The sequence below is a fragment of the Schistocerca cancellata genome, chromosome 7 (assembly GCF_023864275.1).
Source record: "Schistocerca cancellata isolate TAMUIC-IGC-003103 chromosome 7, iqSchCanc2.1, whole genome shotgun sequence".
Taxonomy (NCBI): domain Eukaryota; kingdom Metazoa; phylum Arthropoda; class Insecta; order Orthoptera; family Acrididae; genus Schistocerca; species Schistocerca cancellata.
The window spans coordinates 132,797,170-132,817,719 of NC_064632.1; positions in this window are offsets into that span (position 1 = coordinate 132,797,170).

Below are 20,550 nucleotides of genomic sequence, written 5' to 3' on the forward strand. Positions count from 1 at the left end.
TGTGTGATGTCCTTAGGTTAGTTAGGTTTAAGTAGTTCTAAGTTCTAGGGGACTGATGACCTCAGATGTTAAGTCCCATAGCGCTCAGAGCCATTTCAACCATTTTACCCATCCTTCCCTAATGACCTCGCCGCTTAGTTCGCTCTCCCCGACCAACCAACCAACCAACGAACCATGAATTCCCACCCGTCCCTTTCCCTTCTTTCCCCCTGTTTATTTCGTATAAACATAGACACCAGCCGCCTCATCACGAGAAGTGTCTCTTTTGTCCGACAGCACAGACACCACTCAAATATATATGTGTCGAGATGTTTCACGAATAATGGCTGCAGCTTCAGCCAAATGGGCAACCTGCTCTTCTGGAGTGTCTGTCGGCGCCTCGTACACCGAACGCTTCATCTCCCTCTACAAAAAGGAATCCATAAGGGTGAAGTCGAGAGAACGTAGTGGCGACGGTACTGATCCACGCCTCTCAATCCTAAGACTGAGGAAAGTATTGTCTAAATGGTTCTCGACATCAATAACCTCGTCATGCTGGAACTATAGAGTTACCACAATTCCAGGGGGATATTATGTAAATTCTGATAGTACTTCAGGAAAAAAGATTCTAAAATTTTCTCCAGCCAGCGTATTAGGCAGTACATGCGACCCAATCAGATGGTCCTTTTATACAATCTTCAGCACGCATGTATCAGCTATGCATTAATGAAACAGACGACAATTTCAGTCACATCTTCTTTTTCTTGTGCCTCTGTACCGCGTCAGTGCAGGATCGGCGTGGTTGTTTCCTGATTTGGTATGGTTATTTGTGAAGGGTGGCCGGATGCCATTGCTCTCGCCACCTAATTACCCTCAGGGACAGATTACGTGTACCCTAATTGTTTGCGTGTAATGTTATTTATATGGAATTAAGCGAACGGTTGCTAAATTTTTATGAATCGTGTAACAGAGGCGGGACTCGGTCATCAGCCCGGTATTTAGTGGAATGTGAGAAACCGCCGCCCCTCGGTCGTTAATATTTTGGGCGGATTCGATATGGCGCCCGTCTCAGAGATGTGACAAAAGTCATGGGATGCCTGCTAACACCCTGTCGGATCTCCTTTTGCCAGACGTAGCGGAGCAGCTCGACTTGGCAAGGACTCAACAAGTGGCTGGAAGTCCCCTGCAGAAATATTGCGCCGTGCTGCTTCTGTGGCCGTCCATAATATCGAAAGTGTTGCCGGAGCACGATTTTGTGCACGAACTGAACTCTCAATTATGTCCCACAAATACATGATGAAATTCATATCGGGCGATATGGGTGGTATTATCCTTCGCTCGAATGGTCCAGAACAACCACGAACAATTGTGGCCCGGCTACATGGCGCTTTTGTGTAATAATTCCATCGTTTTTTGGGGTTACATGAAGTCCATGAATCTCTACAAATGGTCTTTAAGTAGCCGAACACAACCATTTCCATTCAGTGATCGTTTTAATTGGACCAGAGGATCCTGCCTATTGCATGCAGGCACAGCCAACACCATTATGGACCCACCACGGGCTAGCAGAGTGCCTTGTTGGCAACTTTGATCCAAGGTTTCGTGTGGTCGGAATCCTAGCTTCATCTCTTACCAACTGAAATCTGGACTCATTTGAGCAGATCATGGTTTTCCAGTCGTCTAGGGTCCAATTGATATGGTCACGAGCCCAGGAGAGGTGGTGCCATAGCCCATTGGTTCAAATGGCTCTGAGCACTATGGGACTTAACATCTGAGGTCATCAGTCCTCTAGAATTTAGAACTACTTAAACCTAACTAACCTATGGAGATCACACTCATCCATGCCAGAGGCAGGATTCGAACCTGCGAGCGTAGCAGTCACGCGGTTCCGGACTGAAGCGCCTAGAACCGCTCGGCCACCGCGGAGGGCTCATGGCCCATTAACGACAAATTTGCCTCACTGTCCCACATTCATTCCTGTGATTATTTCATCCGGTACTGCCTGTCTGTTAGCACCGACGACTCTACGCAAACGCCTGCCGTTCCCGGTCGTTAGCTGAAGGTCGTCGGCCACTTCCTTGTCAGTCGTGAAAGGTAATGCCTGAAACTTGATATTATCTACGCACTCTCGACGCTTTGGATCTCGGAACAAACGATTTACAAAGTCTGTTTTTCACATGAATCACCTGAGTACAAATGGCATCTCCACCAACGCACTGCCCTTTTATACCCTGTGTACGCGATTCTACCGCCAACTGTATATGTGTTTATCGCTATTCCATGAATTTTGTAACATCAGCGTAACACGCACGGCAGTCAGGAAGGCTCGCATTTTCAGTAACAACTACACAACAACATTCATCGTAGAGACGTTTGAACATCCTCTTTGAACATCATTAGCGTAAAAACTTCCAGTTAAAGGATGCACCTGTTCATTTTTCTCATATAAAAAAGTGTTGCTTCCTGTCTCTTCAAACACCGAAATTCTGAATACACAGATTTTTTACACCCATTATAGACAAGTCGCAAAGTTAGAAAAAAGTAACGAATGCAGGAAGACCTGAAGAGGATCGACACTTGGCGAAGGGACTGGCAGTTGGCCCTCTACATTAACAAATGTAACGTGTTTCGTGAAAACAGAAAGAAAGATCCTTTACGGTTTTATTACACAGTTGCTGCACAGTTACTGGAAACAGTCACGACCTTTAGTAATGTGCGAGTTCGCGTACGGAGACATTCAAAGTGGAATGACCACTTAAAACTAATAGTAGAAAAGGTAGACCACAGACTAAAATGATTCGAAGAACCCTCAGGAAGTGAAGCTTACCCACGAAGAACGTAACTTACGACACCCTCGCTCGACCGATACTTGAGTATTGCTATACAGCCTGGAAACACTAACAGGTAACAAAAAAGTAACTACCAGGTAAGACTGATAAAGTGAAGAGCAACGCATTTCGTTAGAGACTGGCGTAGTACACGTCTCAGAGATCATCAGACTCCACTGGCAGACGCTAAAACCAATCCTTAGAAGACTGAGATGACTGATTCACATGATAGGTACAAATTATGACAGATTACTGAATTGTGCATGATCTCTAACTTGGACAGTTTACTGCGGCGTGGAAGCACAGCTTAAATTAGTCGATTCACAGTCTTTAAGCATTATGGTAAGTAACCAAAAAATGCCTGTATTGTTGGGAAAAGAAATTTGATATTGCCTTGAGAGATTTTGGTAAATGTTATCATCAAAAGTACTCTCTTGATTTGAAATGGGAAGTCGTTCAGTGTCCAGTTTTGACTTCTGACAGAGAGACATATACTTTTCATGAGAGACAGATGTATATACACAAATTGCCATTAAAATTGCTACACCACGAAGATGACGTGCTACAGACGCGAAATTTAACCGACAGGAAGAAGATGCTGTGATATGCAAATGATTAGCTTTTCAGAGCATTCACACAAGGTTGGGGCCGGTGGTGACACTTACAACGTGCTGACATGAGGAAAGTTTTCAACCGATTTCTCATTCACAAACAGCAGTTGACTGGCGTTGCCTGGTGAAACGTTGTTGTGATGCCTCGTGTAAGGAGGAGAAATGCGTACCATCACGTTTCCGACTTTGATAGAGGTCGAATTGAAGCATTTCGCGATTGCGGTTTATCGTATCGCGACATTGCTGCTCCTGTTGGTCGAGATCCAATAACTGTTAGCAGAATATGGAATCGGTGGGTTCAGGAGCGTAATAAGGAACGCCGTGCTGGACCCCAACGGTCTCGTATCACTAGCAGTCGAGATGACAGGCATCTTATCCGCATGGCTGCAACGGATCGTGCAGCCACGTCTCTATCCCTGAGTCAACAGATGGGGACGTTTGCAAAACAACAACCATCCGCACGAACAGTTCGACGACGTTTGCAGCGGCATGGACTATCAGCTCGGAGGCCATGCCTGCGGTTACCTTTACGCAGCATCACAGACAGGAGCGCCTGCGATGGTGTACTCAACGACGAATGTAGGTGTACGAATGGCAAAATGTCATTTTTTCGGATGAATCCAGGTTCTATTTACAGCATCGGATTGTCGCATCCGTGTTTGTCGACATCGCGGTGAACGCACATTGGAAGCGTGTATTCGTCATTGCCATACTGGCATACCACCCGGCGTGATGTTATGGGGTGCCATTGATTACACGTTTCGGTCACCTCTTGTTCGCACTGACGGCACTTTGAACAGTGGACGTTACATTTCAAGATGTGTTACGAGCCGTGGCTCTACCCTTCATTCGATCCTTGCGAAACCCTACATTTCAGCAGGATAATGCACGACCGCATGTTGCAGGCCCTGTACGGGCCTTTCTGGATACAGAAAATGTTCGACTGCTGTCCTGGCCAGCACATTCTCCAGATCTCTCAGTAATTGGAAACGTCTGGTCAATGGTGGCCGAGCAACTCGCTCGTCACAATACGCCAGTCAGTGCTCTTGATGAACTGTGGTACCGTGTTGAAGCTGCATGGGCAGCTGTACCTCTACACGCCATCCAAGCTCTGTTTGACTCAATGACCAGGCGTATCAAGGCCGTTATGACGGCCAGAGGTAGTTGTTCTGGGTACTGATTTCTCAGGATCTATGCACCCAAATTGCGTGAAAATGTAATCACATGTCAGATGTCAGTTCTAGTGTAATATATTTGTCCAATGAATACCCGTTTCTCATCTGCATTTCTTTATGGTGTAGCAAATTTTAATGGCCAGTAGTGTAGTTACACCATCAACTGTTGTTAAAAACTTGAAGTTGCTGCTAGTTTTGGTCATATAAATGGACCACATTCTGGCACTGGTCAAAAATTATTTATAGGTTTTTGGTTCCTGATGCATTAAAATTGTTGCAATAATATTATGGTCAACAGGCAAACATTAGTGTTGATATTACATGTCGCTGGTTGGCTCTGAGCACTATGGGACTCAACATCTTAGGTCATAAGTCCCCTAGAAGTTAGAACTACTTAAACCTAACTAACCTAAGGACATCACACACATACATGCCCGAGGCAGGATTCGAACCTGCGACGGTAGCGGCCGCGCGGTTCCAGACTGTAGCGCCTAGAATTACATGTTACTAATATACTTTATCATAATGGACACATCCGCATTTAGTTGCACAATGTCTTTATTGAAATGTAGCATCAGTACTGATGCTTACGCTTTTGACATAACGTTAATGTAACAGTTCATCAGAAAGCAACATGCTATACCGAATTTTTTGACTAGCGCCGGAATCTGGTCCATGTTTACTGTCTGACAAGGAAAATAGAACGCCCAAAAGGCGAGCAGGAAACGAAATGAAACTTCAGGGGTTGAGAAGGAACGGTTAGGCAGAACAAAGTCGAGTCAAATTTACAAATAGTTTGGCACTATGAGCCCATTTATCGCTAAGAGTTGCACTACCTCTGGACCACAACTGTTGTAAATAGCCGTAGATATCCTCCATAACGGCAGTGTCACGGATCTGACGACCGATCAGGTCTCACACATGTTCTACCGCGGACATTTCTGGGGATCTTGCTAGCGTTGGGAGTACCTCAACATCAAGCACATGGTTCATAGTGCCACGTGCCACGTGTCGACGAGCATTGTTCTGTTGAAAACTGACTACGAGGCTGTCACATGAAAGGTAACACATGAGGACGCACGATGTGCGTGATGTACCATTGAGCAGTGACTTCCCTCAATTACTACCAGCGTGACCTGAAGTCATACCCGATGGCTCCCCACGCAATCACGCCAACTGTAATACTAAAATGCCTCTTCAAAACTTTAAAGGAATGGGACTTTTCCCAGGTGGCCGCCATACTCGACTACCAACCGGAATAGTGCAGAAGCTCGAATCAGCGCTGAACACAATGAAATGACGTACACTAGCACGTCATGCTTCCCGGAAACGGCATCACTCCAGACGGAGCCATTTGCGTTGAGGTGTTAACGGCGGCCTATCCATGGGACGGTATTTCCCACGTCCGATTGCTGCTATAACTGGAGCCACGAAGACGGCGGTCGAGTTTAGGCTTATTCTGTGCACTTCGGTCTCCGGAGCCAATGAGCGTTCAGTAGCGTTTAGAACACTTTGCTGAGAATTTGGCGTCCGCAGCTCGTGTTGGTGCGGTAGCGTTCTCGCTTCCCGCGCCCGGGTTCCCGGGTTCGATTCCCGGCGGGGTCAGGGATTTTCGCTGCCTCGTGATGACTGGGTGTTGTGTGCTGTCCTTAGGGTAGTTAGGTTTAAGTGTTCTAAGTTCTAGGGGACTGATGACCATCGATGGTAAGTCCCATAGTGCTCAGAACCATTTTTGAGAATTTCGCACCCAACGCGAGCATTAAAAGCGATCGTACCTACTTATTTAGTACATATTTATTCTATCTGTTGCGAGCTGCCGCGGTCAAAGACATGATTCGCAGGGTACAGACGTTCAGCATGTGTGAAGCACGTGCATGGGTGTACCGTAACTGTCGCATGTGGTCGACAAAACCTGGCGTAACGGCTTTGCACAAAATTTTCATTTCAGTCTGCATATTCACATCATAGATATTTGGGATTTGAAAAGGTCTCTGTTGCCATACACACTGAAGCGCAAAATAAGCTGGTACAGGCATGCGTATTCAAATACAGATATACGTAAATAGGCAGAATACGGCGCTGCGGTCGGCAACGCCTATATAAGACAATAAGAGTCTGGTGCAGTAGTTAGATCGGTTACTGCTGCTACAATGGCAGGTTATCGAAGTTTAAGTGAGTTTGAACGTGGTACTATAGTCGGCGCGGCCGGCCGCGGTGGCCGTGCGGTTCTAGGCGCTTCAGTACGGAACCGCGGGACTGCTACGGTCGCAGGTTCGAATCCTGCCTCGGGCATGGATGTGTGTGATGTCCTTAGGTTAGTTAGGTTTAAGTAGTTCTAAGTTCTAGGGGACTGATGACCTAAGATGTTAAGTCCCATAGTGCTCAGAGCCATTTGAACCACAGTCGGCGCACGAGCGATGGGACACAGCAGCCGAGACGTAGTGATTATCCGGTACGACCATTATACGAATCTATCGTGAATATCAGAAATCCGGAAAATATCAAATCTCCAACATCGCTGCTGCCGCAAAAAGATCTTGCAAAAACTGGACCAACAACGACTGAAGAGAATCGTTCAACGTGACAGAACTGCAACCCTTCCACAAATTGTTGCAGATTTCAATGCTGGGCCATCAACAAGTGTGAGCGTGTGAAGGATTCAACGAAACATCATCGATATGGACTTTCGGAGACGAAGGCCCACTCGTGTTCCCTTGATGTCTGGACGACACAAAGCTTTACACCTCGCCTAGGCTCGTCAAAACCGTCAATGGACTGTTGATGAGTGGAAATATGTTGCCTGGTCGGACGGGTCTCGTTTCAAATTGTATCGAGCGGATGGACGTGCACGGGTATGGAGACAAGCTCATGAATCCATGGACCATGCATGTCAGCAGGGGACTCTTCAAGCCGGTGGAGGCTGTGTAATGGTGTGGGGCGTGTGCAGTTGGAGTGATATGGGACCCCGATATGCCTAGATACGACTGTGACAGGTGACAGGTACGTAAACATCCTCTCTGATCACCTGCATCCATTCATGCCCATTGTGCATTCCGACGTCTTTGGCAATTCCAGCACGACAATGCGACTCCAGAATTACTACAGAATGGCTCGAGGAACACTGTACTGAGCTTAAACACTTCCACTGGCATGAAAATTATTGAGCATATCAGGGATGCCTTGCAACGTGCTGCCCGCATCTCGTGGTCATGCGGTAGCGTTCTCGCTTCCCACGCCCGGGTTCCCGGGTTCGATTCCCAGCGGGGTCAGGGATTTTCTCTGCCTCGTGATGGCTGGGTGTTGTGTGCTGTCCTTAGGTTAGTTAGGTTTAAGTAGTTCTAAGTTCTAGGGGACTGATGACCATAGATGTTAAGTCCCATAGTGCTCAGAGCCATTTGAACCATTTGAACCAAGCAACGTGCTGCTCAGAAAAGATCTCCATCTCCTCGCACTCTTACGGATTTAAGGACAGTCATGTAAGATTAGTGGTGTCAGTTCCCTCCAGCACTACTTCAGGCATTAGTCGAGTCCATGGTACCTCGTGTTGCAGCACTTATGCGTGCTCGCGGGAGCCCTGCACGAAATTAGGCAGGTGTGCCAGCTTCTTTGGCGCTTCAGTGTAGTTTCATTTGATTTAAGCACCAATGTTTGGGTTTCAGGTATGATCACCCGTTTCATTCGTTGCTGAGGTGTTCTTCCAATAAGTTGGAGAGCCTCTGCAATACTCTTCGACTTTAGGCAAAATATTTAGGCAGAATACCGAATGGGCTGAAGCATGAATGGGAATTTTGATTAAGGAGGGAGGCGTGCTAGGGTAGTCTGTGCTGTTGTGCAAAGCCATTGTGCCAGGGTGGCGTAGTGGTTAGCGCATCTGGCTAGTGAGCAGAAGATCTGGTTTCGAACCCCGGCCTGGGTACAAATTTTCATTCGTCGATTCGGTTTGCATATCTACAATAAATATACAGGCCTCATAAATAAAGGAAGATAAATAAACGTGACATAAGAAATATAGGTCCCCAAATATCGAAATAAGTCTATTAAGATACACTGAGAAGATATGTTTAGCCAATGCAAAATATTATAAGAAAAAAAGGTGTGCAGTCTGGAACCGCGCGACCGCTACGGTCGCAGATTCGAATCCTGCCTCGGGCATGGATGTGTGTGATGTCCTCAGGTTAGATAGGTTTAAGTAGTTCTAAGTTCTAGAGGACTGATGACCTCAGAAGTTAAGTCCCATAGTGCTCAGAGCCATTTGAACAATTTTTGAAAAAAAAAGGTTTATCGTGTAGCCGTACCGACATCCACTATACCGGCTGGTTATAATTAAACTTACCCTATTTAACACTTTATAACACGGAAACTAATTACCGTACGAGCACCAAAATTGTTAGTATTTATGCCCAGAGAATGGGGTGCATGATATCCATGTGTCACAGCGCCACTGTCCAGTTCTAGCTACGACCACCAGTTGCCGTGTTTCATATATTCACACACTTGATCAATCGCAATGCACTTGTTGATGTGTCAACATGAGCTTGGACAAAAAAAGCACGAAACTACTGGTGTAGCTCTATTATCAAAACAACAGCAATGCTGCAGCTACTCTTCAAGAATATCACCGGTTGATAGGATTATGGAGTTGTCTTCCTTCTCCATCTGCTGTGCGGAGCGTGATGAAGAAGTCCAAATCAACTGGAGAACTGGGAGTCGCTCCGGGAAGAGGCCGGCGACTAGTTGCGCCACAGGTGGTTGATGAAATCGCTGTTGTTATGACAGACAACGCTGTGCGTAACTCCTGATCGTCAGAAAGTGCGCTTGCTGGTATCTGTACAAGATCCATATCAGACAGCAGTTTGCATCACCGGACGCCTTGACTTCGCTCTCCACTTTCTCACAAGGACTGAACGAGAGCTGGCGTCGGAAGAAAACACGAAGCTCAATTTTCTCTGACGGGTGAGGTGAACACACAGAATAATCGAGTACGGGGATCTTCACCTCCAGTCACTGCGCACGAAATTCCGCTCCATGGTGAACGTGTTACCGCATGGTGTGACTTCACGCCTATGTCCATCACTGGCCCATTTTTTAGCTCAAGGACCAAATACGTGCAGTGTGACTGGCGGGCGTTACTACGATACGCTTCGCCAGTATGTCGTGATGGAGCCCCACCGCGCATCGCTCGTGATGTTCACCTGCTTCTTTGAAACATATTTGGAAACGATCGAATTATCAGCCTATCGTTTCCAAATGCTTGGCCCGCTCGATCACCTGATCTCACTCCCTGTGATTTCTGGTTGTGGGGCTACCTGAAGGACAGCGTTTACCAGGAGAACATTCACACATGTGCTGATCTGAAGCACACCATATCAATACTGGTAGTCAGCATACCGACGGACATTCTTCTTTCTGCTGTGCACAATGCAACCCTGAGCTTTCAGACTCTTCTGGACACTGATGACCGCCATATCAAGTCCCTTTAGTAGCAGTGATGGTAACGGTATGTAATGATATGATGTACCGTAGCAGCACATTAAACTGAAGTGATTCTGCATTGAACATGTAACACGTCAGCCTCAGTTGCAAATAGAAACCAATCTTTACCCAGGTTTCAGCCAAAATAATTTGGCCTTCTTCAGAAGCCAGTGACACTAAACTATTGCATGCCAAAATTTCGCCATGTCAAGTCTCAGCAGTTCTCGCGGCCTACCGACCTCGTCCGCGCAGTGGTGCCTACTGTTTCTCTTCAGCCCAAGTAACGTAGATGTATGACTGGTTACTACGGTGCTACAGTTTTATACCTGACATGGCAAAATTTTGGCATGCAATAGTTCAGTGTCACTGGCTTCTGAAGAAGGCCAAATTATTTTGGCTGAAACCTGGGTAAAGATTGGTTTCTATTTGCAACTGAGGCTGACGTGTTACATGTTCAATTATCACAGTTGCTGACAGGGCTGCAGAGTGTTAAATACTCTTGATTCTGCATTATTTCTCTTCCCCATGTCCTTGACATTAATGCTACCAAGTTTGGTCCTCGTACGGTAATTAGTTTCCGTGTTACAACATGTTAAGGGGCTCCGGAACGCCCTATACTTGCAATGTTAAAATAACGCTTATAAATTACATCTTTCCTCACAAAGTATTTGAGGTAGGAAGTTGAACTTTTTACAGATTATTTATTGGAATATGGGCTACAACTTAACACAGGTATTTTACAAAATTTTAGTTTAGTTATTAAAGATGATTTTTTTTTCAATTGTAATGAAAATTCACAACATTTTTTTTGCAATTTTTTATTTATATATTCAAAAATATACAGTTTTTTGGAAAAAGGCTGTGTTACGTTATGCAGAAGTTACTGTGTAACATTTACTGAAAGTTTGAAACAAATATGTTTGGAAGATCCTTAGAAAACATGTAATTAGTATGAGAAAATAAAAGTTTTGGGAATCGAGCGACAAAGATTGGATTAACTTTTTAGTGCATTCCAGGTCCATAGGATGGATTATCTTCATCCTCTGCAAACTCCTCCTCCAGCTTCCTCTTGTTCCTCCTCCTGTTTACTCTTGCTTGTATTTCTGGACTCTTTACAGCCCTGTCTGCAGCCCGAAGGCGTTCCTTGTCTAAAGCAAGCATCGCTCGTACCATGTTAGAACCTATCTTCATTCCCATATTTCTAAATACCTTGCACCTTACAATGTTTCCATCATTGAAAGGATTTCTAATAACTTTACTTTTACTCATTATTATACTTCAACAAAACAGAGACTCAAGAAACAGAATTAATTACGAATATTTTCGAGATAACGACAGAGTAAATAAACATGAAACAATCGACAATCACACCAGCGATATATAGTGAACCATCACAGGTTAGCCACAACACATACTTTATCTCACATCACTAAAATGTACCTGATGAACACGGACGTTAATAATAACACCATTTGACAGCAGTTTAACAGCGCCACAGTGGGTCACGCCAATGTAGAACACATTTCAAAAAAAAAAAAAATTAAAAATAGTTGTAGCCTTCGGAATTGAATAAATTATATATCTATTAAAAGGTAATAGTCTGCAGATTCAGAAAACGCAAAAAAGTAAAAATTGAACTTTTCATGATTTTGAGCCTTTCCGGAGCCCCTTAAATAAGGAAAGTTTAATTATAACCAGCCTGTACCTCAGAATTACACAATTGTAGGCTTGTTATAAGTTACACTTCGTAGTGAGTGAAGAATTTTGGTAGAGCTCTTTTACTTAGCTGCGAATGATAAGATGGTAAGAATATAAAACCTTGACAAATGAAGAATGGCACCTAAGGTTCTTTCGCCATCAGTCACTACTTGAGCGGATGAGAAGAAGCTGCCCAGCTGGTGAGGCAGTCTGGAGTGCTGGACAGGCGGTGAGAGCACCTGGGAGCCGCTTGTCTAAGCAGCAGCCTCTCAGACCTGGACAGCCAGCGGACCGCGCCCGCTTTCAGCAGGCGAGTCACGATCCTAACTGACATTTAGAGCCCCGCGAAGGCTGTCAGCCGGGTCTCCTCGGGCCTTACAGCCAGGTGGGTCCGCTTCTTGCACGCCAGCCAGAGAGCTACACCACTCCAGTCGTAACCACTTTGCACTTGAAACAATTTTCGCTGATAGCTGTTCTTCCAGAAGCTATTAGCGCCCGCGAACCACCTGGTTTTCTACTGGCGCGTGTTAACGATGTTGATGTATACAAGCCAAGGTTCTACCGCGCTCGAGTGCGGGGAAGCATGAGATCAGCTATATTTAAGTAGGGCTATTTTGTCAAAAAAATCCCGATAAATGCGAATACGACTTGCGACCGAGGATTCCGTACAAACTCAATCATGTGCATTGGTAGTTCGTCCCGAGGATGGAGAACCACGACGATTTTTGCCTGTTATTGATATCGATGCTGAGAAAAATGGATCTTAACACATGGATAGAAAAACAGTTGCATAACAAATGACAAAAAAAATACTTTTTCATATGATATAGATACACATTAACAAATTTCAATTTTCTCCCTTACTTGTAGCGTGAAAGCTGACTTCTTGCCGTATCCCGATCCTAGGTCAACCGGCAGCACCTTGTTGGTTTCGATGAGTGAGTTTGCCAGAATCACAGTATGTGACATAAAAGGCCGTATCTTTTTATTGCATTAACTTGGAATCCTACATTTAACATGATACGACTACCCGTTCCAGAGAAAAAGGGTTGTAACAGGTGGACGCATAGGCAAAGGGTCGGTTAACAGAAGACGTATTTTTCCGTCTGATATAACTACAAATTAACAATTTTCGGATATTTTTCTTCAGCTGCGCTACGAAACCTTGCTTCTTGGCACTTTTCATGATTCTAGGTCAACGGGAAGTACCATATCGACTTTGATGAGTGAGTTTGTGAGCTTCAAAATATGTGAGATAAATAATCGTATCTTTTGATCTCATTGACCTAGAAGCTTCAATTTTTCACGTCGCCAAGTAATCGCAGACATAGATATGTGACATAAATTTCAACTTGATGCATCTGTCTATTCCTGATGAAAAGAGTTTTTAACAGTCTGACGGACAGACAGAAGGACAACAAAGTGCTCATGTAAACCCTAAAAATGACGCTATATGGAGAACCGTGGCTGTTATCTTAAACAGAACGTTTCTAAAGTGCGGTATCGACCGCTCACAAGTTGATTTTCTTTCACTTTATCGAAAAACCATCGTTGCTAGTTTAGAACCTGTACATACATCGTTAGACGATGTTTTTATCAAAGCTCACACTATTGCCTTTGAAATGACCACTTGGAACAATTGAAGAATAGAAAACTCAAACTTTCTGAGAGCTACATTTCACATTTGTCTCGAGAAACAAGAAAACAGTGCATCTCTTCTTGTACATAGCTTATTTGTATCGTAACTGAGAAAGAATTGTGATACAGTGCAATCAGTGCAAAGGATAATGAGACAAATTAGAAAGTAAACAAATTATTAAGAAAGTTCTAAGGGCCACACCAGGGAATTGAATGATTCTGTGCGCCAATAAGGAAGACTCTGCTTCAAGTGCCATTAATGCAAAGCAACTACGTTTTGATGTGATAACACAAACGCAGAAGCCAGGAGCAATGTTTTACTAGTAGAACTGTAGGTAACAAAAACGCTTTCTACTTCTTTTCAATTTTTTACACGAGAATAACAAAATTAAATTCAAGGAAATAATTTCTCAGTGCTGCCTTCTCACACAGCTCCATTCTTCGGATTACATGCTTCAATATTCACTGTAGAATTCCCAGTGCTGTTGAGGAACAAATTGACAACATCGATAAACGTGGCTGAATTTTTAGATGAAGTGCGAGTTGGCGTATATCTGAAATTGTCTTTCTTCTTTTGAGTATATCGACACTTTTGCATTCGTCTGTTTCAGAGTAAGAATTTGTAGCTGCTATTTGAGGGGTGAATACGAGACAGAACTTACAAGCCTCTGTTGACAGCATGGAATGGCTTAATAGCCATAGTTGACGCAATGATCTTGTTTAAGTCCTGCGAAACAAAGGCCTCGCTCACCTTCCTTCCTTTCTCTATAATTGCGAACTCTCTGTCACAGCTCAAAAAACTGTGCTCACTCAGCAAAAACTTGTGTGTCATTTCTTAAAACCATCCAAGGCTAAGTGGAGGAGACCAAGACGCAGGGCGCTCGGATCTCCAGAACGAAGCACTGCTTAGCACAAATACCAAGCGCCATGCAGTAGTGAATGACAAACATTTTCTCCGAAGATTTCACACTTTAAAAAAGTCTAAGGACATGCAGAAAAGTACCGGCAATACAGTAGCTCAGATAACGCGTTTTGTGAAAAAATGGCAGAATGTTTGACATTTCCACACTTGATTTGTTTCCACTATCTTTCTCCAACGAATAAAGTTCGTGTTCCTCTTGGAGTTTACACGTTCATTTACAGAGCTCTTCAACATTACGGCCGTGCGGGATTAGCCGAGCTATCTATGGCGCTGCAGTCATGGACTATGCGGCTGGTCCCGGCGGAGGTTCGAGTCCTCCCTAGGGCATGGGTGTGTGTGTTTGTCCTTAGAATAATTTAGATTAAGTAGTGTGTAAGATTAGGGGCTGATGACCTTAGCAGTTAAGTCCCATAAGATTTCCCACACATCTGAACATTTTTTTTCAATATTACTAGTGTTCACAGGGCAACAACACAAATTATCGAGGTGGACCATGTGTTTTGAATGACTTGTGTGAAGTTAAGAAAAAAAATTATACAAGTAAGTCACAACACATGGTGCGTCTCGATAATTTATGTTTTTACTCAACGAATGTGAATGAGAATGAAGCCAATGTGAGTGAATGAGGAATCATTGTGAACGACGTGAATGTTATTGACTGAAAAAATATTTCGTGCGCTAAATTCAGTGCAAATTGCCTCTAAACTAAAGTAACATACGTTGTGGTTAAACGTGCAAATGGTCTTTCGATGAATGTGTAAATTCGATACCGGTAACGGCGATTTTTCAATAAACTAAATCCAAACCAAATTAGGGTGCAGAGCTTGGAAACATGTAGCTAAACTAAACCACCTTAAGATGGGCACAAGCCCGAAACCAGTCGAGCATTAAATATAATCGTCTGTTGTGAGTGATATCGGTTATTATTTTACACCCTATAACGGAGCAGTCACGGAATTCAAGTGCATCCATTATAGATGTAATTCATTATACCACACTGTTGTGTCTGGTTACTGCTGCAACTTACAACATTCTATGTAATTAAGCAGTGTTGTGTGCGTACGTCCATGCATAGATGTTTTTTACTACAGTGCAGTGCCTGTGTTGTTAAGAATGCATGCATGTCCGAAGAAACATGGCTTCGTTCCTTCTAAAAACATTCATTGCAATATCGTAAACACCAACTTTCCATTAAAATTGCCTCTTCTGCACGGGAATTATATAATGTGTTGTGCGAGCATAGACTGTGACAGAGTGGCCGCTCGGTTCTAGGCGCTACAGTCTGGAACCACGAGACCGCTACGGTCGCAGGTTCGAATCCTGCCTCGGACATGGATGTGTGTGATGTCCTTAGGTTAGTTAGGTTTAAATAGTTCTAAGTTCTAGGGGACTGATGACCTCAGAAGTTGAGTCCCATAGTGCTCAGAGCCATTTGAAACATTTTTTAAACTGTGACACCGGAACAATTACAAATGGGAGTTTAGGTCTGGCCATGAGTCGAGCACAGGAAGCCAATGGGGTTAAGGCGACCACTCACGTAGAGCGAAAAATTCGTGTTCGAGTTCCGGTCCGGCACAGAATTTCATTGTCGTCGTTCCCTTGTGCAAGTGATGGTTGTTCATATTCAAAATAGCTGATACATTTCATACGTGTTTGTATTGTGTAGCTACAGGGGTACTGGTGCATCCACAACAATTAGGCCCTATTCCGACGTTGTGATCCATTTTCGTGTGTGCACTTTCGCCGGTCGCAATACATGGGACGCTAATGCTAATGTGGTGGGGCTCAGTTCAGAGATAATCGACGTCAAACTTCGCAGTGGAGATAATTTTGACAATCACTATTTGACCTATAAGGGAAGGAGAAGCGGTAGCATGAAGTTTCTATTTAACAGAAAACGGACAAATGTCACAAGTTTATGCTTCTCCACAATGTCTCACATAGACAGGGAATGTGCCATAGATGGTGAGCTGGCTTTTTGCTAATCGAGAAGAGTACCCCAGTGCCATCTTTGTCGCTTCTCCTCGGTGAATGTGCTCGCCAGTATCGTCAACATAACAGAGAACAGCCCAGCAGGAATAAGTGTGCAGCTTGGTATCAAACAAATCGGGCAATCATGCCGCAACCGAGCCAATGCAGTATCCAGTTGTCGAGGTGGCGGGATTAATATTGGATGTGTGCATAATTTCGTAGCGTTTTCCCATAAGTTTAATAAACACAACAGAGACTATAGTCATCAATAATATATTCTCCTTCACTATGTACAACAGTCTTCCAACTCTGAGGTAGCTTTACGATTCCACAACTGTAGAAATCACGTAGTTTTGAGGCGAAGAACTCATCGAGCTACGTTCGGAGTTCATTTGCATACGGAAAGGTATTTCCTTGGAGGCTGCTTGATAGAGAGCAGAAAAGGTGAAAATCTGAGGGCGTAAGATCAGGTGAATAAAGTGGGTACGGAATGGCTTCGAAACTCAACTCCTGTATAGTGTGTTTTATCAGTCTAACCGAATGTGGGCTGGCGTTATCATTGAGTGGCATCATCTCATGCTGCCTTCCTTGTCGTTCATGGAATGCGTCTGCAAGACATCTCAGTTGTTGACAATAAATATCAGAAACGATGGTTACACCTGGAGGAAGCAGTTACTTGTACACCACACCATCGCTGTTCCACCAGGTGCATGACACTATTTTTTTGTAGATGTGCCCAGGTCTTTGTCCTGTTACTTTGTTCAGGATCAACCATTCCTCTCTTTCCCTTAGATTACCATCATGACGCCATTTATGGTCACCAGTGAAGATACTAGATAGGAATGGTCGGCGTTGTTCACAAGCCGAATGATGACAAGCAAGCAGAGGTGCACATACAGTCATCTGCCAATATCTGTGATATTGGCTTAGAACATAGAGTACACATTCACCCGGTTTTTGAACCTTCTCTGGTGGATGAAAATGTCGCACGATGGTGGAATGAACACTGTTCATCTGCCAATTCTTGAGTGCAGTGAATTGGATCATTGTGGATTAATGCCTGTAAACGATCTTCATCAAACCTAGGACGTCTTCCTCACATGAAGAGACACTAATGTCACAACGATCCACCTAAAATCGAGATAACCATGTTCTTGCAGTACTCTGTCCATTGGCATTATCCCCGTACAGGGCACAATGCCTCCACTGCTGTCACCACTCTATTGACCTCAAACAGATTTATATGTCGGAAATGTTTAGATTTCTCGACTTAGGATTCCATTTTCTAGCACCCAACAGCTCCATTCACTATCTCCAGACGGCAAAATGACAATATGTAAACTCAGGAAGCAACAGTGAATTACAAATAAAAAAACGGCAATCGATAAATAAATACCAACTGGAATACCAACATGCAAAACGAAGACGTTACCAACTTATTCACCAGTCTAATACAATACCGGATAAAGCGAAGCACCCACAAGCAGCGGAGGAAATGAAATGTAACTTCACACGTTGAGAGGGCGTATACTGTTATTTCAGTGATTACACAATCGAGTCAAATTTAAAAACAACTTAGCACTATGAGTCCACTTTTGACTAAGATGTTGCACCCCAACTACTCTGGATCCATACTCTGATTCGCATGAGAGGGAAGTCATAAAGAAGTTATATCCTCTTCTAAGACAAGTTGGTCCACAAATGTTGCAACTGATCCTTGATTGGACGGAGTTGAAGTTCAGGCTAATCCCGTGAAGTACTGTTGTGCCAGCAAAGTTCTCTCAATCATTACCAGTGTGAGAGCGTTGTCCTGTTCTAAAATAGCACCACGATAGAGTCAAATGAGTGGTAAAGAATGAACGTGCAGTTTATCTGTGAGGTACTTTTGTGCTGGCAGAGTTCCCTCAACCATTACCAACGTATGAGCATTGTCCTGTTCTAAAATGGTATCACAAGAGAGTAAAATGAGAGGTAACGAATGAGGCCACAGGTTATCCATGAACTAATGCGCTTTGTGTAGCATCTCAATTAAGTCCAGGAGAATATATGGTTTACGGTGAAAGTACGGAAGGGCGGTAATCTGTCATTTCTGTATGTCTGGGTCACTCGGGAACTTCACCGTTTACCACCCGCAGACCTGTGTTTGGAGGCATCACACTGCCACCAACCATCACAGCATCCTTAAGACGTTGGTGCACCGGTCACATGTTGTGTCTGATGGAGACAGCCTCGCAAAGGAGCTGGAACACATTCTCCACATCAGATCTGCGCAGCATGAAAGAGAACGGAACGTGACCGGCCACAAGATCAAGAGGAGAATGAGTGGTTCAATTCGAAGGTGTTTTACCCACATTCTGGAAATATTTCGTCGAGTTTAGGTAGAATCTTATAGAAACATCATGACAAAGTAATCTCACGCCTACCTACAAAGACTTGTGCACGTCTCGGTTCGTCAAAGAACGATCTGGGATTGTGGATGGTTGGGGTCTACAGAATACGGAATACCATGCCAGTGTTGCAAAGCCTGCATTGGTCAGAAAACCAGCACAATGCCTGGAAAGAACATTAAACATGGTCGCCAGATTCGCCTTTCGCAGCCCAATAAGTCAGCCATAGCCGAACACTGTGCCTCCACAGGACATCTCATGGATTATTGTGCTGTGTAAGTAAGTCTTGGCTTCGATGAGATCCTTCTGGAATTCATTTATTGAGGAATCAGTGGAAATACGTTTGGCTCAAGATATTAATTGTGACTGCAGCTTTCAACTGGATAACGCTTAGGACCCAGTGATTTCATTAATATCTACAGAAAGGAAACATTTTATGACTAGTGACATGTCTACCGATAGTTAATTCTATAAATTTGACATCTGCATTTTTACTCCACAAGGCCGCATTCCGTGTCTCCACACCAATTTTTGGTATAAAGGGAGTGATATGAACTAGCAGTCTACCATCTCGAGGTTGGATCCCCTCACCTTCCTAATCAGAAGATTCTGCCACCTGGGCTACTCTCAGGGTGCAATCGATGTTTTTTGGAAGAGCCCCCCCCCCCCCCCCCGCGCCATCCTACCGTCTCCGTCTGCTGACTGCCGTCACCAGTGGACAATGCATTCCATCATGGACACCCCCTATCACCATCATTTACACCTCCCCTTCCCCTTCACCCACAGTTACCTCGTAGAGTGCCTCCTCTGTGCTTAACACGTCTACTCCACTCACCCTCCCCATACCTGTATCCCCACCTGTATGTTGCTCCTGCTCCTACTCCTGTCCCGCTCCCGCCGCTATTACCCGCCAGGAACACTTTCCACCCCTCCCCACCAACCCTGCTGTGCCGACCGTGATGCCTACTGGCAATGCATTGCCTCACAGGTCGAAAGCTACCCCCTTACCTTTCACCATCCTGTGGACATCAGTGTGCCTCTTCTTTCCTCCAGAAGACCATCAGTGATGCTCTTGCTCTGGAGGCCCACATTCCTACCAAACTCATCCACCAACACCACCCTACACTTCCTCCACAGGCTGTCCTTCTCCTCTGTGAATCCTGCAGGCTCTACTGCTCCTTCCTCTACACCCGCATCTGGGATATACCCCTCCACCATTGGCAATTACAATGACACACTCGAAACCTCCTCACAGCAAAGAAACGCCAGGTCTGGCGCCAGACATGTACATGCTTCAACTCCAACATCCATGTCAACTCCTCCAAATACTGGTCTGCTTTCCACCACTCTGTATTATATCCTTCTCCATGGCGACCGCCCCTTCCCTGATAACCTCAGTAAGGCTAACCATTTTGCTTCCCACCTTTCTGCGCTCTTCTCCATTCCTGACAATCCCGATTTTGATTACTCTCTCTTCCTCACCATCCCTGAATGCGCTGATACTTGTTCCCATCACTCGCCTCCAGTTTCTGATACTTGGATCAGTTACCCCCCCTCCAGACATAAACACTCCCATTACCGCACATGACATAAAGCTCGTCCCCCACTCCAAATGTAACACCACACCTGGTCACAACGGTGTCACCAACTGCCACCTCAAGGAATCCCTCATACCCCCCCCCCCCGTCCTTCCTGGCTGCCCTTGCTATCCTGTACAACATTCACCTCTCCACTGGCTTTTACCCTGACCTGTGGACCTGTGGAAGGATTCCTGTGTCCTGCTATCCCCTAAAACTCTTTGACACCTCTTCCTGTCTTCCCATCTGCATCACCTCCATGTTCACTAAGGTTTTCGAGTCCATCCTCTCC